Source organism: Mus caroli, chromosome 1 (assembly GCF_900094665.2).
Source record: "Mus caroli chromosome 1, CAROLI_EIJ_v1.1, whole genome shotgun sequence".
Classification (NCBI taxonomy): domain Eukaryota; kingdom Metazoa; phylum Chordata; class Mammalia; order Rodentia; family Muridae; genus Mus; species Mus caroli.
This window is the reverse complement of record NC_034570.1, coordinates 129,344,880-129,363,976: the sequence shown is the minus strand read 5'-3', so window position 1 is coordinate 129,363,976 and position 19,097 is coordinate 129,344,880.

Below are 19,097 nucleotides of genomic sequence, written 5' to 3'. Positions count from 1 at the left end.
TGTGGCCCTACTCAGGCCGGTTTTCTGCTTCCCTACCTAATGCAGTCTCAGGTCCTGCGCGCAATTGGATTGGAGCAGAAGCTGTGTTACACTCACCAGAAGTCTTAAGATCCTGTGGCGGGAGTTGTGGGTAGCTGGCGAGTGTCAGCTGACCATGCGCCCTAGCTACCCTGGTGCTGGTCTGACCGGAAGAGGCTTGTGGCCCTACTCCGTGGTTTAGGTTTTATGTCTCATCTTTGCTTCCCCCAGGCCATGGTGACCATAGGGGATTCAGAAAGTTTCCCAGACATCTGGACAGCTAGATACAGTTAGAGAGAATGTCATCAAGTAGATTAACTCAACAGTCATCTACTGTACACAATCCCATTGCCTAGTGAATGGAATAGCTTATGCTAAAGTGAGACAATTTGCTTTCACAAAGTGCCATCTACTTACTCTTTGATACCTATAACTTTCCTGGCAGATTGCTCAAACTTACATGTATTATAAGTTGGCCTGTAAAAACAATAAGGTATTTGAACATTTGATATGGCTTAAATAAACCCTTCAATGGACATAAAATGGATTTGTTCTATTTTTCTCCCTTGAAATAGCAAATGTAAGGATGTAACTGAAGCATAATTCAAGGCAAGGGGAAAGAACTCTACTAATAATCATTCATTTGTGCAAGTATTGTCATAGAGATGAAGTCAAGAGAAGTTATCAATGGCAGACAGGACAGTAAATACAAATATCTCTCTTAGATCAATACTATTCCATTGTTACCCTGCTGACATGACTATAAACTTAATGCAATATATAACACTAACCTATTGTAAATAGTAACACAGAAAACAATATCTGACCTATATATTCCACAATCTAGCGAAAATAATTTTACAGTTCATTTATGTTAAGATACTTGTAAGTTAGCTATCAAATTCACCTTTTAAGCCTACTTGTCATATTTTATTTTTTTGTAGACTGAATGACTATTCTATTTCTATACCATTAAACTTAACTATTAGAAGCTATTAGAAATATATCACATTTAGTAACAAAATATTGATAGGTTGTTACAAATATTATACTTATAACAGTGACATGCTAGTAATTATAAAGTAGCATGATTCATTTTAGTTTGCATGAGTTTCATTTCTATTATTTTAGTTTATTCTTTGACAAATGCGTACACCTATGTAATGCATGTTGATCATTACACATACGTCTCTCTCTCACACACACACACACACACACACACACACACACACACGCACACACACACCATCTCTCTTAATTGTCTTACCACTTTGGATCTTTTTCCCTTTCTAACAAGTACCCTTTGTATTTTTATGTCTTTAAAAAAAAATACTGGGGTTAATTAGGGTTGCTTGCTTACATGATTATGGGTACTCAACTGAAGAAAAATGACTTTCCCACCTCCTAGCAGCCATTAACTGCTAACAACCTCTCAGTCAGGCATGGGGCTTCAGAAACCCATACATCATCCAAGCAGGAAAGTTGAAGGGCTCAGTCCTGTACAGATCTCTCTAACGGTAACCATAGCCGCTCTGTGCATGAATGCAACAGCCATAACATTCAGATGGCACAGTATAGCAGCACTCTCCTGCATCAGTATTCTGTATAACTCTCAGAGAATCTCCACCCACAGTGTAGAGTCCCATAACAACCAAGAAAAGTCTCTCCTGACTCAAAAACTGAAACCCATGTTTTTTTTCTTTGATTCTCCATGCCAATATTCCTGTGGAAGTCCCCAAATTTCTAAAATCTGTCATATAAATGAAGCCTCCGAATGACAATATCATTTAGACTTAGTTTTAATTTGTCTAATGAATAAGTTTGATGTACTTGAGAGAAGACAAGGCTAAAAGACAACTCTGTTAGAAGCCCAATTTAGGTTAATTTCAAAGACAATTTTCTAATGAGGATCCCATGGTATCATAGAGATGTTTCATTATGGAAAAAGAGGAAAACGTTCTTTCAGAGATTTGTTTTTGAACTTGGGCATCTCCAATCTGTATCTTTTTATATACACCAGTCATGACATTGGATGAGTCACTTAACCAGCAGTTATCCCTCTGTGAAAAAAGTTTGATAACAGTGATGATGATAATTGTACTTTAATGTTTATTGCTGCTGCTATTTTTAAAGTTATATTGTAGTTAAAATGATAGTGGGACCTGTAGAGGTAACTCAGGGGTGCAGGGCACCGGTTGCTCTTCCAGGGGACCCAGCTTTAATTTCTAACATCCACATAATATCTCATAACCATCTGTGACTTAAGTTTCAGTCATATGATGCTCTCCACATAGAGTGCACATGTGGAGAGACACACAGGCAGAACACTAATACACATAAAATATACTTAAAACATTCTTTGTTTTTTCTTTTATTGAAAATAAATTGTTTTCTCATGCAATATGTCCTGATTGTAGTTTCCCTTCCCTCTGTTCCTCCTCTGAGTACTTCCCCATGTTCCCTAAGGTGATTTTAAAGGTGAAAAATACTATTAATGACTAAAGTTTTCATGTAGACGGCCATGAAGCAGAATAGAGGATGGCTAGTGCTTATGATGAGAAACACTATGAAGACATTCTCAGTAAAATTACGACAAATAGATACAATGGACCATGGAGTTCAGAAATTGGCCCATACAAACATATTCAACTGGTCTTCAAGACAATGAGAAAAATGTCTTTTTAACAATGGTGCTAAAACAATTAGATATCCACAAACAAAAGAAATTCAGACACATATTTTCATTTAATAACTCAAACTGGTTTATAGATCTCAATGCAAAATTTGAAATGAATTAAATGTTTACAGGAACACAGAAGAACGAGCATAATCCATGACAGAAAGAATTTAGAAGCTGGATACCAATAGACATTTCTATTTGAGCTTTCCTGGAAGTACCATCAAGAGAATAGAGACAAGCCAAAGAACTAGAAAACATTGCAAAATTAAAGTCTGAAATATATCCTAGTCATTTGTTATTGATGAATAATTTTTATTCAAAATATTCACACTCTCAAAACTCAGGAAAACAAATAACCATGTTAAAAAAAAACCTAGCAAACACAAGACAGAGAAGATGGCATGGCAGGTAGAGACACTTGTCATGAAGCCCAAGGACTTTGTTCAACCTCTGGTATGCACCCAGTAGAAAGAGAGAACTGACTCCAGCAAGTTGTTCTCTGGTCTGCATATGTGTGTCTGCATGTACTCCCTACACTACACACACAGAATAAATTAATGATGTAAAATGAATAAATAACAATTAGTAAATACCTCACTAATGGAGGTATTCATAAGAAAAAAAAGGAGAAAACACTCTACACCATACATCATTGGGAAAATACAAATAGAAAGGTTAATAAAATGGTGTACACAGAGTGCCCCTATTAGAATTGTAAAGGTGAAAGCTGGAACAAGAGCTAGTGAGGATGGGGAGCAACAGGGATAGAGTAAGACAAACAGACACTCAATCTGTTTTGACACGTGTATTCTACTCTACCTTTTGACACACGCATTCTGGTAGGAGAAAAATAAACCAAAGATGATGGAGGAGGAGGGAGAAGGGAAAGAAGGAGGGGGAGGAGGAGGAAGAAGAAGGAAAAGAAGGAGAAGAAGAGTGGGAGGTGGAGAAATAGAGGAAAAAGAGAGGAAAAGAAAAGAAACATAAATATGAACAAAATGACTACAGGAAAGGCATTTTGAAAATAAATTAAATCATAAATTGATTTACCCTCCACGAGTATGATTACAGAATACCTGACAGAGGAAATAACATTTAATAGGAGACCTATACATTAAAAATGAACACACTAAGCAGAAAGGGGTGGGAAAGGACAGTCTTCAAAGATTAGGTAATGGCATCCCGGTACAGACAATATTTGCACAAAAGTAAAAGAAACCTAATACCAGAAAGTGATTGAGCAAGGGATGAAGTGTTGTGATGGTTGGGCACATAGGAGGCAGGCAGGTCATCCAAGCGTTGCAAGCCTCTGGAAACATGAGATTTAATCAGAGTATGGAGAATTCGTAGAAGGGTTTGAAGCACGGGAGTGGAGTGAAGTGATTCATACCTCTAAAGGTTCCTCCTGTCAGCTGTGAATAAAATGATGGCAAGATTAGATACTAGAAACCAATCAGGAAACAAGTACATGGGGCTGGGGGAAGAAAATTAATCAAAGCTTGGAGAAGAGAGCTGATGGTAAAAAATAGAAGAATTGAAAATACGTTAAATGTTTCATGGAAATAAAATAAATGTGCTTTGTTGCATAATAATACATGGGATAGGGTAGGACGGTGTCAGTGGGAGCAGGCAGACACTGGTCCAATGGGCAGCTGAAGGTGAAAGTCTGGTTCAGGCACAAGATTGCCATGATACTGGTCTGTGTCTGTTCATAGCCAACATCTGATTAACATCCTACAGTCTTGGAAATGTTACCTAAGCTTGAATTGGATCTCACAGTGACTGTCTAATGTTATTGACATTGAAGCACCAGCGGCTGAGATTGCCGCATGGACTGCATGGTACATGATAGTTTGGAAAAATAAATGACCATCTCAGGACCTGCAGAACTATTTGGTGTTTCCTTCAGTTGAACACTCAAAAAAGATGAACAGATACTAAAGTGTATATAGTAATCTCATTTTTATGAAAGTACATAAAAATGCAAATAATGTATGAAACATAGAGTGGTGGAAACTACCAAGTATGTCATCTAAGACACCAGGAAATAGGTTTATTATGTTCATTTGTGAACTCACCGTGTTATTGTATTACCAAACATATAGTTTCATGGTAAGGCATTCATGTGAGTGGGTACATAACATGTAATAGAATGATCAAAAATCTTGGAAACTATGGGAAATATGAAATTTAATCATGAGATTTTTAAGTAGCTCAACTATTTTTCAGTTCCATAGCAGTAGAATATACTTCTATGTAACTTTGGTTTTTGTTTTTGATTTTGTTTTTTGTTTTGTTTTTAGTTTTTTTCTTTCTCATTTCATCTAGGAAGGTGACTGTCAGGCAAACTGTAGTGCCTGAGTGTGGCTCCACAGAGCCCATGTTAACAAGGCAGGCATTCTCGGGTTGAGGGCATTGAGGCAAGGAGATACCCTGAAACTCACTAGCTAGGCAGACTAAGAACCAGTGAGTTCCAGGTACATGGAGAGACCTGTCCCCAAAATTACAATGGAGAGTGATTAATGAAGACAACACCGATCCCATACTATCACATGCATATAAACATGGACATATGTACAGAAAAAAATGTAGATCCTTAGATAATACAGACAGACATATACTCAGTAAATAAGTGAATAAATAAATAAATTGTTTTCATAATATGTATTTCATGGTCATAAAATTACAAGTTATTTCTTACAGTTGTGTATTTGAAGACAACTAACCTGAGAGCCAGGAGGACACATTAGGAACTTATACTACTTTAATACATCTATAAAAGGAACCTCATTTTTCCTGGAGTAGATGTTTTTTCCAATTTGGAAGTAAACAAGGTTTTCTTCTTAGGCCTAAGATCCTCGTGGTGTGTGAGTGTGAGCGTTTGCTAATTGCAAACATTCCCTAGGGCAGCAGTTGTCAACCTGTGGGTCACAAGCACTTTGGCAAGCCTCTCCCACCAAAAATATTTACATCACACTTCATACCAAAATTACAGTTATGAAGTAACAAGAAAATAATTTTATGGTTGGGGATCACCACAATACAAGGAATTGGATTAAAGGGTCACAGCATTAGGAAGGTTGAGAGCCACCAGTCTGGGACATGTGGCTCTTCATAACTAGGTTCACAGAAAAGAAAGGGAAGTTTCCAAAACTAAACACTATTTTTGGAAGTCCTTCCTGATGAATCACTAGTCTTCCTGTTTTTCCATTATTCCCAGGAGAAAAATATAAATTTGTGCATATATTGGTGGTATCAAAGCTGAACTCTCCTTCAATGATTAATACTTTAAAAGGCAGAGTCTCATAGATGATATTAAGTTTACTGCAAGTCTGTTGAGCTGGAAGACAGCCCAGCTAACTCACCAGAATACAGAACCAGGTCGCACAGTTTCTTGGATTCTTCTCAAGTCTTTTCCTCCACAATTAGATTCTAAAATAACCATGAGAATAAGTAAAGAAAGTTGTCAGCCAATTGAGTCTAGATATTCCTTCTTTATTATGAGCTGTTTGGCATCAAAGAACAGAGACAATGAAGCCTGCAATCAGTTCTTAAGGAATTAAACCCAAAAAGTCAGCCTCCTCAGCATGGTGACAGTGGAGTAGATGCCTATATCATGAGGACTGGGATTACACAGCACAGCCAAGGGCAGGCTGGGGGCCTTCCTAACATGCATTCTCAGCAGCATAGAGAGGATCGACTTGCCTAAATCCAAGGGTATAATCCATTCAAGGTAAACAGCCCCATCAGCAGCCTGAAATAAGTTTAAGGGAAAAGCCCTGACAAACCTGCCCACTTTAAGGAGTGATGCTGTCTAGAATATAGCTGACTGTCCCAATGCTGGAACTGCACAGACTTTGTGAACTACAGAGTCATGAGCATATTTGACCTCCTAGTTTATGAAAACAGAGTTCACCTTCCCATCTTCACAGTGGCACCATGTTCAAAGAATTACATAGCTTCTGAGGGCTCCTGTCCTACAGTATTTACCAAACAATAATAGTAAGAGCCAATTACATTGTTGCATCCATGTGAGATAGAAGATATCTTGCAATGGACTCGGAGCTGAATACAGAATTTCACTAATAAACCTTCACAAAAGATATATCATCGGCAAGATAAGAAATCTATCCCTCTGGAAACTGATGTAGGACTACGTGGGAGGAGGGTGTCCACTGTTCCTCAGCATTTTCTCACTCTGCTCCCAAGGGCCAGCTTCCTACATCTTCCTACCCACTGTTTCTTCTTCCAACCCATCCTCTAGTCCCTACTGCCTACTGAAGCAGAGAAAGGGTTAACTTTAAGTGCTGGTGCCTACATGTCTCCATCTGAGGTTGAATTTTAAGGCAGGAAATACATTTAAGACTCTGAGATACTTTATCACTCCCCCACACAAGGCAACAGCATAGATTTTGATTCTATACTTAGAAAAACGCCTCCATCCCTTTATAGAACACGGCTATGATTGTTTCCACTACAGCCATCTCAAGTTCTGCTTGGCTAATTTCCACTCTGCTCATTTATTTCTTATTCTTATCATGTACAAATGAGCTGTGTTGGTTAAACATTGTCCCACTCCAAATTCTCCTTCCCATACTGATGTCTGCTTCCCTGTACCTTTATTTCCCTTTGTTTCTTATAGGAAAGAGCATCCAACTCTTTCTAACACCCTTAAATCCAAAACGTGTTTATGATAAACAGGTGCAAGCAATAACTACATTTTTTTCTGTTCAAAACATTCCTAAGCCCTTACATGTTAAGTTATATTATTTAACTCCCAATTAATTTCCTGTACTTTTCTTCTCTTTGAGTTTTATATTGCTGTTCTGACATTTTCTCCATCATGTCTGTGCACAACTTATATTTGTAAGTTTTATTTGGAAAAGAATATCATGGAGCATGTCATATAATATTTTTATATATTTCAGAAGCCTATATAGGCATTAAATGCAATAGGAATTGATTCACTGACACAAATTGTTTTGGAGCCACAGGGGCCATGTACAGTATGACAGAAAACGGATTCAGTAGCAAAGAGGAAGGGAGGCTGCTGCAGCGCTTTAAACACATAGAGTAAGGGGAAGGAGCTTTGCAAAGGAGGAGCCTGGAAGGCAGGAAGAAGACAGACATGCTTATGTCTAGCCTCCACAGGAAAGGGGGTCTCACCTAGGAGAAGATGGCTGTGCCTTGGCCATGTCCATCGTACAAGTCAAAGGTGGGAAGATGCCGGTTGTTGGTGACAATCACAATGAAAGGAAGGGCAGAAATTATTGTTCCAACAATTAAATAGAGGTAAAGATTTTAAAAGTGTTCTTCTCCACTTCGAAAGGAAATAAAGCTTTGTAGGCAAGAAGGACATCAGCACTGGGGAAGAAGAGAACACTGGCAAGAAATCTATCAAATGTCAGCAGAGCCAACTTCTGATGCTTTGCTAACAACACACAGCTCTTTAGGGAGAATCTGTCTGTGTTTGGAAATAGCTAACAATGTAATGACAATGTTTAACCTACTGATAAAATTGCCATAAATGTTAGCGTATCTCATCAAAAACTTGAAATTAAAATAAGAAAAGATGGATCCTTGCATCTTATAGACAAATAAATGCATTATTTGCAAAGATGGATGTATTTACAGCACCTTGGAAAGGGCCGTACATAAAATATCTAGCCTGCATTAGACATCCCTCCCTCTCTATTGAGATGCTATTTAACCTTTCTTCAAAGAACAAGTGGATGCCTGTGAGATATTAGATTTACGATCTATGTAAATATCATAGCACCAATGTTAAAACTCCTCACAGGAAGTCATTTGTCTATTTAAAACCTGAATGTGGGGAAATATCCAATCATGGCATTTGTTTTGAAGGACTAACATTTTGTGCGAAATAGTCTTAAGTTCTTGTCCTAACATATAAAATATACATTTCTACAGGCATTTTGCCCGATATAATTTTCTCTTCAGGGAAAAAAAAAGTCACTCAAAACACAATGGTAAATTGTCCTTTCTGGCAAAGGAGTTTCTCTATATCATTGCTGGGCAGCCTCAGGGAAAACAGCTTTAAAAATATGTGTGTGCTTGCAGTATGTGTTCATGTACAGTCAGGTATGCTTGGGAAATTGAACCATGCTGGAAACTGATTAGAGGTCAGAGCTTCGCTAAAGGGTGGGTCTTCTTTTTCTTTCTTTCTTTCTTTCTTTCTTTCTTTCTTTCTTTCTTTCTTTCTTTCTTTCTTTCCTTCCTTCCTTCTTCTTCTTCTTCTTCTTTCTCTCTTTCTCTCTCTTCCTTCCTTCCTTCCTTCCTTCCTTCCTTCCTTCCTTTCTTCCTTCCTTCCTTCCTTTCTTTCTTCCTTTCTTTCTTTCTTTGTTGTCATATTTTAAATAAATAGATAAATGAATGCATAAATAAATGGTATACTTCTCTAACAGAGAGTTTATAAAATCCAGATAATTAGGAGCTTTCTACTGATGGTAACTGGATCCCTTTCCCCTAAGGCAGACTCAGTAGTCCCTCAAGCAAAAGCTGTCTTACTGTACTTCTCCTGGCTGCAGGAGGCTGGGCATTGGGATTTGAGGGTGAGCAGAAGGGGAGGGAACTGTGTAGTGCACTGTGGGTAGAGGTTTCATCATTGTAAGATGTTTTTAGCAAGTCACTGTCATGAAGCAGTTCCCTCTCCTCCATGGAGGCCTGGAGTGTTCACATGAAAACAGCTAAACTCTTCCTAAGAGAAACTTGGCATGGGCTACTTTTGTCCTCATCCAGTGAGCCTGTTAAAGCACTGATGTTATTTGTGTTGCTTATGATCAACTAAAGCTCTGGGAAGAAATTTCCTCAAGCACTGATTTGAAACTGCAGCAAATGGGAGAGATTCTGTGGTACAGTGACAGTCAACCTTACCCCTGGCATCTATATATTCTGTGGTGAAAAATCCTTTATATTTTTTTTACTGCATTTCCATTCTGGAAAGTGTCTCTTAAGTATCATCTCTAGAAATTGGATGTCTCATGTCTCTTTCTGAACCCTAACACCACAGACACAAGTTCATGGTATACACTTCTCTTCCTGCCTCCTTTTCCTTGGTTCTCAGTCTTTATTCATGGATACTGCTTTAGAATGCTTTAGGGTGTTTTACAGTTTCTTAAAAGGTCCTATGGTGTGCCATATAATGTATTATCTCTTCAAAAGTTCCTGGCTTCACAATCTCTCATAATTTAACATGAATTAGTTCCTTGCATTAGCCAATCTAAGGTGAAATATTATACAATTAATTTTCATAATGAATGATTTTATATTTGCAGAAACTCGAGAACATACTCCATGTTATTTTGAATGCTGACTCATTTATAAACATAGTTAATTGATATTTTGTGTAAATAATCAACTGTTCTTTCTCATAAAGGATGTTATATTAGTCTTTGTGTTTCTGTTTGTAGTTTCTCTTTAGATTTTCAAATCAGTCTTCAGAGGTAATTTTTCCAGTTTTATTTCCCCTTTTTTAAAAAAGATGTGTGAATGGAGCTTCCTCAATTCCACTCTTCTGAATGGTCTGGCTTCCATAATGGTCCTGTTAAGCTGCTCAATATTCAGGTTTCAGCCCTCCCTAGCAACCTCTACTATTTTACAAACTATCCTGAATACTTTGCAAACCTTAGTCTATTGTATAATCGGACTGAAGCCTAAGTTACCTGCCTAATCTTATGTCCTTGGAAAACTAACGTTGTAACAGGTGAAATGACAGTTTTGGTTGGCACTGAGTTTGTTGATTCCCACCCGGAATCGTAGCCTGCAGAGGCTGAACAATGAAAATTGTCAGATAACTTTATGACTAATTGGAATGTTTTAATGTAATAATTTTAGTGGGTAAAGAATGACTGTGCTAATATAACACAATACACTATGGATATATATTTAAAAGTACACAGTTTGAAGGACAAAAAGGAAGTAATAATATAGTGTATTAATAATTTACAAACAAGAGAAACTGTGTATAACATGACCCTCATCTATTTAAAGGCACATCATTGAAAGACGACACTTCAGTTTTCAGTCAATGAACACATTGCTTCCCACCCAATTCTTCCACAGTACAGCACATTAACATGACAGGTGACAGGTTTATTTAACAGTATTTCACTGATATATATCTATATCTATATCTATCTATCTATCTATCTATCTATCTATCTATCTATCTATGATTTAAATTACAAAGTTATATTGTAGATACTATAAAATACATCCAACCATTAAAACCACAAGCAAAATATTTAGGTAATGCATAGATTATATCCTGATAATTTTTTTTCGAGACAGGGTTTCTCTGTGTAGCCCTGGCTGTCCTGGAACTCACTCTGTAGACCAGGCTGGCCTCGAACTCAGAAATCTACCTGTCTCTGTCTCCCAAGTGCTTATATTTCTTATCTTTAGTAAAATGATTTTTAAATACAATTATATTTTCACATATTTATTTTCAGAAATTTGTGGTAACAATTAGTCTTGTACAACTAGAACTATAAAATTTAACCTAATATTGATAGTTGTGTTTCATAATTGTGGTAGGCTTTTCCGCGTAATAAATATAAAGTACAATGGATTTATAATCCTGTACTTTAAGTTTAGCTGAAAAAATAAAATATCTATGGTTATCAGTATTAATGATAATGACACAGGAATCTGACAAATAATACATTTATCTGCAGTACAGTCACCTCAAAGAGTTTTGAAGCCCTAATTTTGTGGTGTCATTTATCTAAAGAAGTATGAGGAAAAGGACAAAAAGCTGTAGGAGATAACCATTTGCAAGAATCCAAATTTGGTCCATTTACTTACTGATTTTCACTCTAAGTGCTATGAACTGAACTCAGGATCCTGCACATAAGAGCCATGACTTCTTTCCCTGAACTACATCTCCAGCTCTGGGAAAACCAATGTTGTTCTATCACAAACAATGCATATGGATGCTGTAATAGCAACAGTTGATTAATCCTAAAAGTTGACTTAAGTGAGAAAGGCAAGATAGATGTGACTGTTCATAAGGAATACAAACCTTCTATCATCCAATTTCTATGTCTATGGAGTGTTACTCAGCCTTTATTTGAATAATATCTTTGGACTTTTCATTGACATCTATATGATGTGGAAGAGTATGATTCTTGAATTAAACCTCAGGTTGGCAAGACCCTCACAAGTAGTGCGACAGCAGATGACTATGGGATAATGTGTGTCATCCTCTATGTCACTACAGGGGCCTTCACTGGAAGCATGAACTATCAAACACATTCACCCAGATCATTAGGGTTTATTTCTATGTCTCATCATATTTCATGGCTCGTCCAATGTTTCACGTGTCAGTAAATAGGAGTAAGTATGTTCCCTATTAAATATGGCCTCCTGAGCTGTTGCTGTACAATGCACTGAATTTTTAAAGTAAAAACAAAATGCCCCATGCACATCATTCATTCCAGTTTGCTTAGGTACTTGCTTGATATGTTTATTTTTCTTTTCTGTTTTTTCTTTAACGTTTCTTTTAAAAAATTAGATATTTACTTTATTTATATTTCAAATGTTGTTCCCTTTCCTGGTTTCCTCTCTGAAAACCCCCAATCCATTCCCGACTCCCCCTGCTCACAAATCCACCCACACCTGCTTCCTGGCCCTGGCATTCCCCTACACTTGGGCATAGAACCTTCACAGGACCAAGGGCCTCTCCTCCCATTGATGACCAACTAGGCTATCCTCTGCTACATATGCAGCTGGAGCCATGAGTCCCACCATGTATATGCTTTGGTTGGTGATTTAGTTCCTGGGAGCTTATTTTTCTTACAGTGAGTTTTCTTTCTTACTACTCTCTCAGATCTCTGGAAAAATATTATATTAACTCGTTATTTCTCCTTCTGGGTCAAACTGTCATTCCAGTATAATAATATCCTGTAAATGGGACACGTTTTATACCCATGCCATATACAGGCAGAACCAAATGGATTCAATAACTATTAAAGCAAAAATATAGAGATTACATGAAGTTAGGAGGAGACTCTAGTGGAGGAGATAGAGGAGGACTTAGAGGTGAGAGAGTGGAGGGTGGAATAGATGGAGATGCATTAAGTGCGTGGCCAATATTGCATAAGACACTTTATATAATTTATATATACTGCATAACTATATTATATCATGAACAAAAATTAGATGCCTTTCTGAACCCACATCTTCACAAATTGTTCTATCATTTATCTTATTATTTTCACAATATATCTTAATACCTACTTAATTCTTTAAACCTCTCTCATCTGGGCTTTGATAGTGACTTCACATGTAAAACATAGTACTTAACTGCGGGAAAATAATGAAGGATTCAATTAAGTCTTTTACTTATATTGCCCTCAGAAATCTTGCTGAGATGAAAAGAATGATGACCTAAATGTAGAAACTTACAAAAGCAAAGTAGGAAAGAGTAGAGACATCCATGAATATATCACAGAAGATGGGAAGCATATGGATAATGGCCAGTTTAGCGATCTAGAACCCTAAAGCCTTCTTCATCTGTAAGAGCAAAGTCATGACAGACGCTCGAGATTCCCATTCAAAACTGCAAATGTGCAGTAGCATTTTTCCCATTATCTTCTAGAAGTAGAGGCAAGTATTGGTTGAAAACTTGGAGCAACAATTAAAGCTACACATGCATTATACTGACTAAAATAGTAAATATGGATAGCAATAAGCGTTGAAGAGGCTGTGGGATGCCCTATAAAATGAAATAGTCCCTTTGGTGGCTTCTTTAGAAATTAAAGCACATTATAGAATAGAAACTGAAGTACATATTCATGCTTGAATATGCATGACTTTTATAAGAAACATCACAAAAACATTATTCATAATGGCTCTAACCTGCAAACAGCTGTGTTTTTTGAGTACTAAATGGTAAAGGCACATTGATGAAATACAAGAGTATTTAGGAATGAAAGAAAAAAACAGATTTCAAAAACATGGATGAATCTTAAAATCGTTATGTGGAAAGGAGCAAGACAAAAGACTATAACACTGGGAGGTGTGTGTGTGTGTGTGTGTGTGAGAGAGAGAGAGAGAGAGAGAGAGAGAGAGAGAGACAGAGAGACAGAGAGACAGAGAGACAGAGAGACAGAGAGACAGTGACAGAGAGACAGAGAGAGAGACAGAGAGACAGAGAACCTGCCAGATTGATTTTAAGAGTGGTTTTACAAGTTTGCAATCTCACCAGTAATGGAGGAATGTTCTCCCTTGCTCCACACCCTCATTGGCATCTGCTGTTGCTTGAGGTTTTTACCTTAGCTATTCTGATTGGTGTAAGATGGAATCTCAGGTTGTTTTTATTTGCATTTCCCTGATGACTGAGGATGTTGAAATATCCTTTCAAAGCTTCTCAGCCACGTGAGATTCCTCTGCTGTAAATTCTTAGTTTTCTACCTCATTTATTGATTTTATTTGTTTTGTTTTGTTTTGAGTCTAACTTCTTGAGTTCTTTATATATTTTGGATATTAGCCCTTTGTTGGATGAACTGTTAGTGAGGACACCAGCCCACCTACAAAACTTTTGACGCAAAATTAGTCCTGTCTGAAAGAAATATAGGGACAATGATGGAGCAGAGGCTAAAGGAATGGCCGACCAGTGACCAGGCCAATGTGAGACTCATCCCATGGTAAGGTACCAATCCCTCACACTATTAATGATGCTATGTTGTGCTCATAGACAGAAGCCTAGCCTAGCAGCCTCTGAAAGGCTCTACCTAGCTGCTGGCTGAGACAGATGCAGATACCTGTAGACAAACATGGGAGGGAGGTGAAGGACCCCTATGGAAGAGTTAGAGGAAGGACTGAAGGCCCGCAAGGAGATAACAACCACACAGCAATACTAACAGTGTCAACTAACCTGGATCCCTGGGTGATCTCAGAGACTAAGCCCCCAACCAAAGAGCATACTTGGGCTGGTCCAAGGCACATATGTAGCAGGGGGCTGGCCTCAGTGGGAGAGGATGCACCTATTCCTCCAGAGACTTTATGCTCTAGGGTGGGGAAATATTGGGGGGGGGGCAAAGAAGAGGGGGAAGCATGAGGAACTCTGTGAGGGGGAACTGGGAGGGAAACAGTATATGGGGTGTAAATAAATAAATAAATAAATGCAATAAATAAATAAACATGACATATTCCAAGAAATTAGTTTCATTTTACACCAGCAAAAGACTGAAGGTGAGGAGGTCTCACACTCAAGAGGGTCGGTGTTCTTTTGAACATACAGAGATTGAATATATGCACCATCAAAGTATAATAGCCTGGTTCCTTCTTCATTAGTCTCCTGGAAAAGGAGGGTGTGTGTGAAATCTTCTCATCAGAGAGAAAAAATGTCAAATATTTCTAAGTTTAATAAGAAGTGACATCATTGCTGGTAGTGAAAAATCACAGTTACAAGCTCCATCTAGAAGGTTAATTGTCAAGTCAACATAAAAGCCCTATGTTGATATATCAGGGACAGCCCGGGATCCTTCGCTGCCTGCAAGCATCCTCTAAGTTAAAGGATAGAGCTTCAAAACAAGCAGGTAAATCCCACAATTTCTTTGAAATAAGACTGCTCATGAAAAAGTACATTTTTTTCTTATAATTACTTATAAATTCTTATAAGTAATCATAGATAAATAAAACACTTTTATAAAAGCAGAACAAGACAGTACTAGAGGGAAGTACAAATTGAACCTGATGGGTTAATTAAAGAGAAAAAAAACTAAAAGAAACAGGGGACCAAGTTCAGTCGGTTGGAAACATGATGGGTTTGTAGGACTTGTGAAAGGGGTGAATATGATCAAAAATAAATTGTCTGAAATATTCTATACATTCTTAAGGGTTTTTTTAAGTGTATAGAGGAGGAACAACAATATGAACTAACCAGTACTCCCCCTCCCCCCGAACTATGTATCTAGTTGCATATGTAGCAGAGGATGATCTAGTTGTCCCTCAATGGGAGAAGAGGCCCTGGCCTTGCGAAGATCATATGCCCCAGTACAGGGGAATGCCAGGGCCAAGCAGCTGGAGTGGGTGGGTTGGGGGAGGGTATAGGGAACTTTTGGGATAGCATTTGAAGTGTAAATGAAGAAAATATCTAATAAGAAATAGTTAAATTTTAAAAAAATTAAAATGAAGCTAAAAAATTTCCCCAAAGCAGAAAAATGTGAAATAAGAAAAGTAAAAATTGGTCACAATGTAAGAAGAAAACTATTACAAAAAGATATAGTAAGAGATATAATAGTAAAAACAAAATTATATAGACAAAATAAGCCAGGTGGTAGTGGCACACACCTTTAATCCCAGTGCTGTGAGGCAAAGGCAGGTGGATCCTCTGAGTCTGTGGCCAACCTGGTTGACAGCCAAGGCTACACAGATACCTAGAGAAACTGTGTCAAAAAAAAAAAAAGCAGAAAACAAAACAAACATTCAAAACCCAAAATAACAAAATAATTAAACTCAACAGAATCATTAAGAAATCCTTTTTTTCTCATAAATGAAGAGCGTGGGCCACCAGAAAATGCAAGGGCCCTCCTGTGTGCTCAGAAAACTGGTTTAAAAAAAAAACTATTTCAATGTAAATCATCATGAACATTTAAAACACTAAAGTCAAAGATAAAATTTTATGAGCTACAGAGAGCAGGAAAAAAAAATCTCTGGAGTCAGGAAAGCTTGAGACTGCTTCAGAATGGAAAGGGGTGTGTAGACAATGGAGCATTGTGCAAAAGGTTGTAGGGGTATTATTTCAAACGTAGAGCCTGATATCCAGACAAACCATAAATCAAGAATAATGGAAGAGACATTCAATGTCTCCTAAATATGCTATTATATATTCTACACAAGAAGCTATTCGAAGGAGAGATTCATTTCAACAAAGGCATGTACCAACACAGATTGATATATGACATGCAGAAAACAGAGTAAGTACGAAGGACAGCACGGGTTCATCATGAAATGGAAATTCCAAGGAGGGTTTCAGTCACAACGAAAAATTAGTCCAGAACAGAGTAGGTCAGAAGTCTTCAGAACAGAAATCTTCAAAGAATTGATTTTCTCCATGAAGTATTGTACAGTACAGAAAATGTTAAAAATTGATGAAGATATTTGAGTTAGCCTGAAATATACAAAAAAAAAAAAAAACTACCCCAAATCGGGTAATTTTTATTTCCAGAAATTAAAACACTTATTAAGAAAGTAGAAATAATCTTACCATGCAAGATATCTTAAAATAACTTCTACATACCTGTAATTATGCAAGCATCAACATAATAAAATCATGCCATAAGTATAATTGAGAAGATGGGTCAGAGTCTGTGTCTGTGGGATTTTTAACTTTTTTGTACACACTCAGGAACTACTTGGTTCATAAAGATTTGGAAGTGTGCACTCATGAAAGCATACATATGTATATACTGGAAATGATTAAAACACAATTTAAACATTTAAAAACCAAAGCTGTCTTATTTCAGTAGTCCATATTCATGTAGATTTTAATGTTCTTTATTCCTACTAATTGTCAGCCACTCATCATATAATCAAATTTATCACTACAATCAGCCACATCAATAAAGAGGAAGAAATGTATTCTCAATGTTTGATCTTCAACATTAACTCAGGATTAGCCTTCTGGTTTTGCTACTAACACCTGTACTTAATATCTTATTATCCTTAATTCTCTTAGTACTTCCACATGCTTAGAATTTCCTACTTCCCATCTTTGGGAGCTTGTCTTTCTTTTCTTGACCATCACTCTAAAATGCACATTAAGCTATTCACTAATATTTCTCTAGTAGTAAAAGGTCACTTATCTGCCTGAGTTTCACTATTATTGATTTGTAATTCTTTCACAGTTTGGCTCATTCAACGTTCCAAATGATCTGCAGAAAATTCTGGAGTTCTCCTACCTTTTGCTGATTGCTTATTCTATACAAGCATCCTTAAAAATGTTAATTTTACTCTTTATTTCCTATATTTCCTTGATAATTTTCCACATAATTTAATGCCTTACTTCCTTTTTATGCAGTGTGAATTTCTTATCCTCAATATATAGTGAGTTTTTCTATACAAGGAACGATTTATTGCAATTTTAATGAAAATGGCCCTCATATGCTCATATATTTGAATAGCTAGTGGGGAGTTGGTGGAACTGTTTAGTAAGGATTGAGTAGTTGGGTGGTATGGTCTTGTTGGAGGAATTACGTAACTGGAGGTGGGTTTCCAAGGCCCAGCCCTTCTGAATTAGCTCTTTCTGCCTCATGCTTGTGGATGAAGATATATTCGCAGCTATTGCTTTGGCACCAAGCCTGTTTGCTTACTACCAAACTCCCCTCTATGTTGGTCATGAACTCATCCTCTAGAACTTTAAACCCTCCAATAAACTCTTTCTTCTGTAAATGTTTCTTGTCATGGTGTCTTATTACAATAATATAGAAGTAACGAAGACACTGTTCTTGACTTCTGATGTCCATTTTCTCTGAGTCAGGTCCTTTTGTACTGGACAGTAAGCAGCATTCGAACAGATCACCCCCTAACTTCCAGGACTTCTAGTCTTATTTCACATGGTCCTTTACTTGTGCTATCCCAGAATTTTAATTCCATCAAAATGTTATAGAACATAAGCAATGTGTTTCGCAGAACAAAATAAGTAAATGCACTAAGACTTAATTAAAATCAAATGGTGACCCAGATGCAGTTAACACCTGTAATCCCATCACTTTCAAGGGAGGCAGGAGGACCTAGAGTTCAAGGTTATATCACTGTTGTCTATACAGTGAGTTCTAAGAGTTCAAGGTTATATCGTCCTTGGCTATACAGTGCGTTCTAAGCCAGCCAGGGTCACAGAGGACTCCTACTTAAAACAGACAAACAAACAAAAACATCCATGATGGATGTTTTAAAAAGCCTAAAACATATCTATTTTTAAATATAATATTACAGAAACATTGAAAACATTGATATAAAAACACATGAAATCATAATACTAATCTAAAGAAAGGAAATTTCTATTTTAATATTTATGAAAGTAAATTTCAGAGCAAAAGACATTTTACATTTTACATGTTGATTTAAAAACTCACATTCTAACCAGGAGTTGCCTCTATTGGTATGCCTTTATTTCCAGACTCAGGAGGCAGATATATGAATGCATAACCTAAAATGCCAAACACCACAAAACATAACAACAACAACAAAAACCACAGTGTAACCAGAATACAGTACACTGAAGTTTAGAATCATTCTGGTAATAGTTTGTAAATTAAAATATCTATATCCTTAGCTTTTTCTGCTGCTGGATTTTAGCAAAAAAAAGAAAATAAAAATAGATTTGCAGACAAACTGTGCATATAAATTTCCAACCCCCTTCTCTCAAAGTAGA